General features: G+C 42.6%; 1 pseudogene; it reads left to right on the top strand.

Moving 5' to 3' along the window:
• Window positions 1-786: 786 nt before the first annotated feature.
• On the top strand, window positions 787-2,418 carry LOC122097087 (annotated as a pseudogene).
• The last annotated feature ends 7,900 nt before the right edge of the window (window positions 2,419-10,318 follow it).

The raw sequence follows: 10,318 nt of genomic DNA, 5'->3' as shown, positions 1-10,318 counted from the left end.
ACCAAAAAAATAATTCCATTAGTGGAATGTAAATATAAGGCATGGATAAAATCAATCATAAAAACTCCTAGGGAAAAGATCAAAAGTGGCAGCTACTACAAAAGTTGTTTCTTAATCTCAGCACTGGTGTCTCACACCATAATCCTAGTATAATGTAAACTAATGAAACTTTTCTTTTTGTACCAGTCCAGGGGCTTGAACTCGTGGCCTGGGCTCTGAGATCATTTGATGAAGCCTAGCACTTTACTACTTGAGTCATAGCCACACTTCTAGTATATTTGGTAGTGTAGTGGAGATAAGAATTTCACAGACTTTTCTACCTATGTTGGCTTCAAACTGTGATCCTCGATGTCAGCCTCTTGAGTAGGATTACAGGCATGAGCCACCAGTCCCCAGCTAAAAGTTATTTTTGTAAGATATAAAAGTTTACTTATACGGGGGAAGAAAGGGGGAGGGCGACAGCGGTAGGGGAGGGCGAGGGCGAGGGCAGAGCCTGAGGGTTCCACACACCCCGCACCAGCGCCTCGTGGCACGCCCCACTCTCCTCCCATGGATTGGACGGCTGCAGTCCTCTTGGTCCTCGTGGTCCTCAGGGGCCTGTGCAGGAGCAGCGGCAGCAGCAGGCAGCCAAAGCGGCCCACCTACCCTGCAACCCAGGCCTGGCCGGCGCGACAGCAGGTGATGGAGTAGCTGGCCGCCAGTGTAGCAGAGAAGCACTGAATGAGCCAACCCTGCCGTCCCAGAGGAGCGCACTCCCGTGCCGCATCCATCAGGCCTGCCGGCTCAATGAGTGAACAGAGTATCTGTCAGGGAAGAGCTGCTGCATTGGTTTGTGATGATGCCAATAAAAGTGGGTGCCAGCTGTGGTTCAACTGGGTTCAGCAGAGTTCATATCTATCACCATACAGGCAACAACACACTCAGAGTGCTGGGCAGGAAGATCCAGGATCATCAGTTGGTGATCAGCTGTGCCATCCCCAAAAGATTAAAGTATAATCAAGCAACACAGACCTTCCACCAGTGGCGAGATGCCAGGCAGGTGTACAGTCTTAACTATGGCAGCAAAGAGGATGCTAATGTCTTCGCAAGTGCATGATGCATGCCTTAGAAGTGCTGAATTCACAGGAGGCAGGACCAAAATTGCCTAGATAAAATTCACAACTGCCTGATCAAGTTCAAAATGGCCCATCCCAAGAAGAGTTGGACATCCAAAGAAGACAACTGCAAGAACAGAAACGTCAGAAGGAGCTGGAGAGGGACAGGCTGGAGACAGAAAGAATGGAGAGGGAAAGACCAGAGAGAGAAAGCTAGAGTGAGAGAGGCTGGAGAGAGGTTGGAAAGAGAGAGGTGGAGCAGCCGGAGCGGGAGCAGATGGAGCAGCTGGAGCAAGTGGAATGGGATCAAGAGAGCAGAGTGCCGAGTAATGCCACCTCTGCCTTTGTGGAGACCCCTGTAAACTCTGAGCTGGGAGACCCCTCGGCTTCTGAGCCAGGCTTTCAGGAAGCCTCTCAGCTGTCGGAGGCTCCAGCCCCGCAGGGTGTTATCCTGGGACCACCTGCACCTCCATCTCCTCCAACACTCCCACCAGGTCCAGCCCAGGCCTCTGTATTCTCTCCTCCCCCAGAACCTCCTCCTTACCCCCACTGCTATCCTCTGGCCCTCCTCCCCCATGCCCTCTTCCTAATCAAGCCCCTCTCCTGTACCACCTCCTGCCCCTCCCTTCCTGCATCCGGATTTTTTTTTAAGGATCCTTTTCAGAAGACAATCGTCCTTTAACTGGACTTGCAGCTACGATTGCTGGAGCCAAGCTTAGGAAATTGTCACGGGTGGAAAATGCCTCTTTGCACGGTGTTCACAGATGTGAACTCCGTGTCAGCTAAAACAGACATGTGTGGTGGAAATGGACCCGTTCCCTTGGCAAGTAGCAGCTTAATGGAGGAAATGAGTCTCCTGATGGCCAGAAGGAGGAGAATGGCCGAAAAGGGATCAACAATAGAAGCAAAAAATGAAGAATCAGAACCTGTAACTTCTAAGGTCTCATCAACAAGTACACCTGAACCAACCAGGAAACCTTGGGAAAGAACAAATACAATGAATGGCAGCAAGTCACCCGTCATCTCCAGATGAGATTCTCCAAGGAAAAATCAGATTGTTTTTGACAACAGGTCCTATGAGCCATTATAAGTCCACACCCTTGTCCCAGACCAGTGCCAACCGGGTCCAGACAGAAAGCCTTGACTGTGACAGACTGAAGCAGGATATTTTAGATGAGATGAGAAAAGAACTAACCAAACTGAAAGAGGAGTTCGTTGATGCAATCAGGCAGGAGCTGAGCAAGTCAAATACTGCATAGAGAAGCAAACTAAGCAGAGATAAGACTTGAATCTGGAGAAAAACAAAAATTCCTACAAACAACTGTCAACACCCCCCCTACAGTTACGAGCTATCAGAAGAAAGTGGAAAAGGAGTCAAGGGAAAATCCCCATCCTCTGAAAACTTCTTAAGTTGTGACTCTGGCGATCATCTGTTTTCATCTCCGTTTGCTGCTGCTTTGACCTTTACTGCAGGATGAAAAGAGAGTTATGTATGAGTTTCCATAACATTTATGCAGAAAATATAAACCTATCAGGCAAGATCGCCATGCATTGAGATATTTTCATGTTGAAATAAAACCACACATTTCCCACAACCCACTGCTAAAATAAAGAGTAGAAAGGCTCATGAAGTTCTCCCCCCCTTCCACATCCTCCCCTCTTTGAGTGCTGAGGAACTGAGCAAGCTCTGCTTTTGTATTGCATGTCTCTCTCTCAGGTTTGTCTTCCTATCATATTTGGTATTCCATGACTAATTGAGATCAACGCTATGTAGGTTTAGATCTTAAGATGAGGAACAAATAGAATTGTACATGTTTTCAAAGGATGACATTTACAAGAAAGTGTCTGTAGATGACCAGGTCCGTCATGAGTGATTGTAAAGTGATAGGAAGTCCAAGTTAGCCTTTAGTGGTTAATTAGAGAAGAGAGCATTAAGGACTTTCTTCAATTTTCAGCCTCCTGAATCTGGCATATCTCTTCTCTCCAATTAACTTTCCCACAAAAGTCAAACGTTATGGTTAGTCCGATGTATGCACTGAGAGAGCATCTGAAATTCAATTTCTACTCCCAGGCCAAGCAAAAATGAAAAAAATAATGAAAATAAAAGGAGGTGGAAGCAAGCATATATTAAAGTTTTAAAATGACCCAAATGTTGCTGGTCATGTGTGTAATCCTTACTACACAAGAGGCTGACATCTGAGGATTGCAGTGTCAAGTCAGCCAGGGGAGGAACCTGCTTGAGACTCTTATCTCCAGTTACACAGCACAAAACCTTGAGCTGTGGCAGAGGTGTTAAAAACACCAGCATTGATTGTGAAAGCTAAGATATAGGTCCCAGAGTCAGAGGTGAAGCCGCAGGACCAATAAAAATTTAAATGGAGAGAGGATGAATAGAGGATGAAATCTGTGGAGCATGCGTCAAAGTTAGCCCATACAAGAAAGTCCATAAGGCTTTCTCTCTGTGTGCATCTGTGTGCTATCCTATGGCTTGAGAATGTTTTGTTCAAAGATAGAGCTCCACCACTCCCAACTTTTCATTGATTAATTGGAGCTAAAAGTCTCATGGACTTTCCTGCCCTGGGTGGCTTTGAACCATGATCCTCAGATTTCAGGCAACTGATTCATTCGGGGCTTTGCATAAGGCTCATCTCCTATTAACTACCAAGAATTAAAAAAAAGTGGAGTTGAGCTGTGACTTAAATGGCAAACTGGGTAATCACTTTTTAGGACAGCACCTAGGGCATTAGTTCAAGCACCAAGACAAAACAAGTATATCTACAAGCTTTCCTTTGGCTCATTTGGTAAGTCACTAGTCTTGAAGATAAAGCTCTGGCATTGTATCCAATCTCTGATTTGTAGCCCCATGACTAGCACATATACAATAAAAATTTTTTAAAAATGCAAAAAAAATTTTAAGTGGAAAAAAGAACATATTAACATTTTAAAATGAGCAATGGTTTTGTGGTTCATGTGTATAATTGGAGTACCTCAGGAATCTGAAATCTGAGGATCAGTTTGTAGCCAGACTACACAGAAAAGTACATTAGAATCTTATGTCCATAAGCCAGAAAAAAAGCTAAAAGCTGAGCTGTGGAAGTTGTAAAACATCATCCTTGTGCCAAAAAGCTAAGAAACACAAGGACACTTGTGGTTCTGTCTTGTAATCCTAGCTACTCAGGAGGCTGAGGTATGAAGATCACGGTTCAAAGCCTTCCTGGGAAGGAAAGTTCATGAGACTCTTATGTCCAATTAACCACCAGAAAACCTTAAGTGACACTGTAGGTGAAGAACTTGAGCATTCACCTTAAGCTGAAGCGCTCAAAGACAGCACTCAGGCCAAGAGTTCAAACCCTACCCTCCGTAAAAATAGGTAAGAAACAGCAATGAGGCCCAGAGATTAGGTCTACTGACCGCAATAAAAAAGCATTGAGGTTGAAGGGAAGAGCTGGTTAAAAATATTAAAATAAGACAGAGGCTGGTTGCTTATGCCTGTAAATCCTAGCTACCCAGGAGGCTGAAATCTAAGGGCTGCAGTTCAAAGCCAGACCTACCAAATGTCCATGAGACTTGTGCATGTAATTACCAGTACGAGGAATTGAACTTGCCCTGTTTTACTCAAGGCTAGAGTCCTACCACTCCAGCTTTTTGGTGATTAATTGGAGATAAGAATCTCAGACTCCGGCTGGGAAGTTGGCTCAGTGGTTGAGTGCTTGCCTTGCATGCATGAGACCCTGGATTTGTTTCCTCAGAACCACATATACAAAAAAAGCCGGAAGTGGTGTTGCAGCTCAATTGATAGAGCGCTAACCTTAAGCTGGAATGCTGAGGGACAACGACTAGGCCTACTGCTCAGGCCCCACAACCAATGGAAAATAAAAGAACCTCAGACTTTGCTGCTCAGACTGGCTTCAAACCAAGAGCATCAGATTTCAACTTCCTTAGTTGTGCTGGGCTTTGCCTGAGACTTTTCAAAAAGAAAGAAGCTGGAAGTTGCGCTGTGACTCAGTTGGCAGAACTGAGCAAAATCTCTGAGGCAGTGGCCAGTCTCTAGATTGAGAAAAAAAAAAACCATAAAAACTTTCAAAAATAAATAACAAAATGTAATACAAAAAATGTTAATATGATGCAAAGGAAAACTATGTTTCTTTTAAATGCAGCAAACAAGAACACACTACAAAATTTCAAAATAATATACTGAAAGTAAGGGGAAAGGAAAATTTTTAAAATTCATGCAAATATTAATTCTAAACTGACATGACCAAAATCTAATGTTATCAGAAATTTATCTCTTACTTTTCTTTCACTTGGAAATGCTTACAAGCAATTGTCCCTCCAGTTTCAGCACTAGTATGGTGATTTGGAAATGACCTTTCTATGCAGCCTTGTCTGAATAGGGATCTTCCTTCTTTAGCCTCGAGTTAAACTACAGCCACTGCCCTCATTTTAATTCACAAATCCTTTAAAACTCAACCTCAATATTCAAATGATGGGTCATATGTAAAAGAATGAATAAACATCAGAGATCCACCAGAGATCCTCTGAGGAATACAATCATAACAGTAGAAGAGCACCAACCACTCAAGGCAGGTAACAGAAGGAAGATTTAGCATTTCTTTTTTTGGATGTGCAGGGGGTTGAAAACAGGGCCTTATGATTGCTCGGAAGGAATACAATTCGTGATATTAATTATATCCACACTACTTTGTAACCATTACCTCTGTTCGTGAACTTTCTTTTCAATACTGATGGAATCCACACAATCATTGAGTATTAATCACCCCCAATGACCTGCCCCAGAAACTTTTAATCTTCCATTTTTCTCTTATGAAATGGTTTAGTCAATATATTTCACATAATAGATTATTTTTGTGTCCATCGATGACATATATATTAATTGCAGCCTTTTGTGGATGAGTCATCATTTATGCATACCTCACGTTTTATAAACCTATTCATCTGATAGACACTCCAGGTGTTTACAACTCCTGACTATTGTAAACATTGCTGATGTTATCGTTGGCATGTGAGCTACTGGTTTTTGTTTTCAGTTCTTTTTGGTATACAATGAGCAACGGAATTGCTGGGTCATGTGGTAATGCTATGCTATGTTAGAAGAATGTGTCAAATTCTAACATAATTGCTATATCACTTTCATCACCACAGAAATGTACAAATGGTCAGCAAAATGTACAAAAGTATTTCAAATCTTCCACAGCTGTGCCCTAAAGGATCATTTTTTTTTTACTTTTTACTTGGTTTTATTTAGGCCATGCAGGTCTTGAACTATGTAGCATTGTCTAGAGCTGAAGTGAGAACAATACCAAATGCCACTGACCCAGCCTCCGAAAACATTTATTCTGGTAGTCATTTTTTCTAGAGATAAATTTTAGTGATTATATGCATGTTAACTCTTTTAAAATAAGGTTTTGAATTTTAAAATGACATATAATTGTAATGACTCTGTGTACCATCTTTATTATAAGAAAAAATATATTTACTAAAACTATAAAAAGACAAAAAGGGTTTGAACTATCTGAGTTAGATGTCAGCTTCCCAGCAGAAAAATACATTACAATCACAGTCTGATAAAGACCCAAGCGAAATAACACAATAAGAGCTCATCTAAAGTAAAATGAAGAGCAAGGACTGGGGCAGGAGTAGAGCACTTGCTTACCAAGCAGCCTCTGAATCAAAACCCCAGTACTGCCAAGGGATAAATAAAATATTAACACTTAAGAAAAGGTGCATATTATAGTATGATGGATGACATAGAGGTACACACCTGTACCTAGGCAGTAGAATTATGAAGTTAAGAACAGTCTTGGCTACATAATGAGACTCATCTTGAATAACATAGAATAAAATAAATCAAACTACATTTTTAAAGACTAAGGTGTAATTTAAATATAATTCAAATTGTTTTGCATGTGCAAGGAACTGATATAATGCACAAAAATTATATGCTTTAATAACTACAATGTCAGTTTATCAGTGCAGTACAAGGTGCCCCTTGTCTGGAATCCATCCTAAGACAGTTGGTCCACCTGTCTTCTGGGATAGACTGAGGGCGTTGCTGGGCAAACTATATATTTGATCTCCATTCTTGGGTCCCACTTACAAATCTTTTTTTAGTAGACCCCCTACAAATCTCTCCCATCCCAATAACAGCCTCCTGGCTTTCAAGTGAGGTTATCTTTGATATCTCTTAGGGCTCTCCACTCTTGGCTGGAACTGCTCTGTTCCTAGGCCCAAATTCAGCTGCTTGTACTGAGAAGAGTGGTAGCTATTTTGCTAGCCAACTCTGTCCTCTGCCATCTCCTCCTCAAATTAGTCTTTGGTATCAGTATGAATCTGCTAAGATGGTAGAGCCAACCTGGGCTGGCTTTGAACCCTGATCCTCAGATCTCAGTCTCCCTTGCGCCTGGCATCATTTCTTCCTTCGAGGAATATTTCAGGGGGATAGAATAGCACAGCACCACATACATTTGTAAGGAATTGCCCCGGGGTGAGCCAGATGCTCAGACTCAAACCACTGACCTTGATATTGCCTTTGGTGTCCAATAGGATGTTGTTGGACTTAAGGTCGCATGTGATTCTGTTTTGGTATAGGTGTTGCACAACACTTACAATTTGTATGATGAGCCTCCTGGTTTAATCCTTATATTGATGGCAAGATTTTCAGATCCACCCCAAGAGGTATCCCCTAATGGCGAATTCCATGATGAGATATACATACTCTTCCTTCTCCATCACTTAGTACAAACTAATGATGTGTTTGTGCCATACCGTCTTAAAAATGTTCACCTCATTCTTTATCCAATGATGAGGACTCTCACTTCTAGAGTATTTTAAATGCCACATCCTTGTCTGTGAGTTGGGGATGTGCCAGCTTCACTTGTCCATAGGTACCTTTGTGGATGAGCTCTTTCATCTGGTATTCTTCGGTGATCTCTTCCTTCAAGGAGCTTGAGCTTGATTCTTTGTGTTCTTCCATCCTTCTGCTATTATGGCAGGTAGCAACCCTACCTAAAATAAACTAAATAAAATATTCGAAAACCCAGAAAAAGTAAAAAGAAATACCAAAATCCAAACAACAACCAGTCCCCACAAGCAAAACAATCAGCTTTGAGTCAGTCCAGCGGGTCCTCAAGCAAGATCTCCCAGATCAGTTAACTGACATAGGTTGGAACATGGTGGCTTCCTATATATCCTGCATGGCCTCACACCTTGGAGCAATCACAACCAGGCTTAGTGATATCATGGAGGAAGTGGACCAATCAGAGTCTGGGCCAGTGAGGTCCCAGAAATAGTGGACCAATCACAGCCTGCCAAAATTGACACTCTACCTCTTAGGCCTCAAAGACTGTTACTAAGGACTCCAGGTGGGTTGGAAGTTGCTCTGGTCTTTATCATGGCATTTCTGAAACCACTAGGACAGTGGTCAAAATCCTCTGATTTTCTAGAGGACTACTGCATATCATAAATTGCTTCAGTGGTGACACTAGCTAATAGCCTCCGTTCTTGATGGCCACCTTATCCTATGTCTTGTTCCAGCAATGGCCCTGCACAAGGCCTCCCTCCTTCTCAAGGACACCTGTGTCCTACAACTTCCTCCTGAGAGACAAGTTTCAGGCTGGATTTGAGCCACAATCCTCACAATTCACCTTCCTGAGTAGTTAGGATTATAGGCTTTAGCCATCGGTAGGTACTTAGCTCATCTCTTACATTTGGAAGAAGTATATTTGTTAGAAAGGTGGGTTTTCGATATGTCCTTTTAGCACTTTAAATTTGTTGCCCTTGCTGTCCAATAGTTAACCTATTTTCTCATAAGAAATTTTTCATAATAACATTGAAGATCACTTGGGTGTGATGAGTTGTCTCTGTGCTTTGGGAAGTTTTCTGTCTTTATTTAATTAAAATGTGTCTTAGTGTGGACCTGGGTAATTATGTTAATTGACTTTTTGAGCTGCTAGATTCCTGCATAGAAGGGTTCATGCATTCAATCAAAATTTGGAAGGTATTGGTTATTATTCCTTCAAATACTATGTATTACTTTTTTCCCTCTGTACTTTAAACATATATATATTATACATATATATTCAAATTATACATTTGAATATACATATACATACCTACATATTTATATTACATATACATTTATATACATACATTTATTATCACACAGCTTCCACTTTTGTGATTGTTTATGGTAGGAAGTTTAATTGATCTATATTAGAGTTCAAAGTTTTCCTCTTTATTTCTAGATAAAAATATGCTTTTCTTGGCAAGGATATTGAAACAGCATCAAAGCACAGCTAGACTCTCTCTCTCTCTCTCTCTGATTTCCCGCCTATGTCAGGATTTTGAGCACAGGGTCATTGCTTATTGGGTTCTTCTAGTGTGTGCTGTGATCTTTTGCAATGTCATGATCTGATTCAAAGGCCACGAGGTCTGCACCTGGAAGAGGAGCTGCTCCAAAGTCAACCTGTATGGATGTTGCCTGCCTCTGTCTTGATGTCAGAGCCCCTGTATCCACTTGGGAGGCCTTAGCAGATGCCCCTTTGACAGGACTGTTGGCTAGTGACTGTGGACAGCACAAGGACAGCCTCTTGTTTTACCTATCAGAAGTCTGAAGTGGAGCCTGGGGGTGTTCTTCTGTTGGAGGATATGCTTGGAGCAAGGCAGGGGTTGAATAAGCCTCACTGTGGCCTGACTTCTGGGGCACAAAAAAGGCCAAGTATTTCTCTGGGTTCTTTTCAGAATATATGGGCAGGTTCGGGAGCAGAACCTGAGCTCAGGGGGCCCCTCAACACAGGGTGGGCAATGAAGCTGGGAGGGGCAGGGCTGTCCAGTTTGGCATGGGGCAGATGATGAGCCTGTATTAGTAGTCTGCTGGCTTACAAATGAAAAGTGATGCATGCGTGCTACCCAGACATATCCCACTAAGACTGGTTGCACCAGAGAGTCCCATGCTAGTGGGGGGAAACTGCTAAAGACAGCAGTAGATGGACCAGGAGCAGTTGGCGCTCTTTGTGGGCAATTCAATGCTGGCTCTGGCAGGGGGAATCTGAAGGTTCCCTAACTCTGCAGATCTAGGGATACATGAGCCCAAGCAGACACCAGGCTTGGCCAGCTGCACACTGGGCAGGCTGGTAGGTGAAACCTTGCTGGTTGGCTTTGCAGAGTCCTCAACCTGGCACACCTGGCAGCACAAAAAACTGCCT

This window comes from Dipodomys spectabilis, unplaced genomic scaffold (genome assembly GCF_019054845.1).
Source record: "Dipodomys spectabilis isolate Male_0828 unplaced genomic scaffold, ASM1905484v1 ptg000413l, whole genome shotgun sequence".
Lineage (NCBI taxonomy): Eukaryota > Metazoa > Chordata > Mammalia > Rodentia > Heteromyidae > Dipodomys > Dipodomys spectabilis.
Note: the sequence above shows the minus strand (reverse complement) of the source record. Positions and strands in the feature narration are given on the sequence as shown.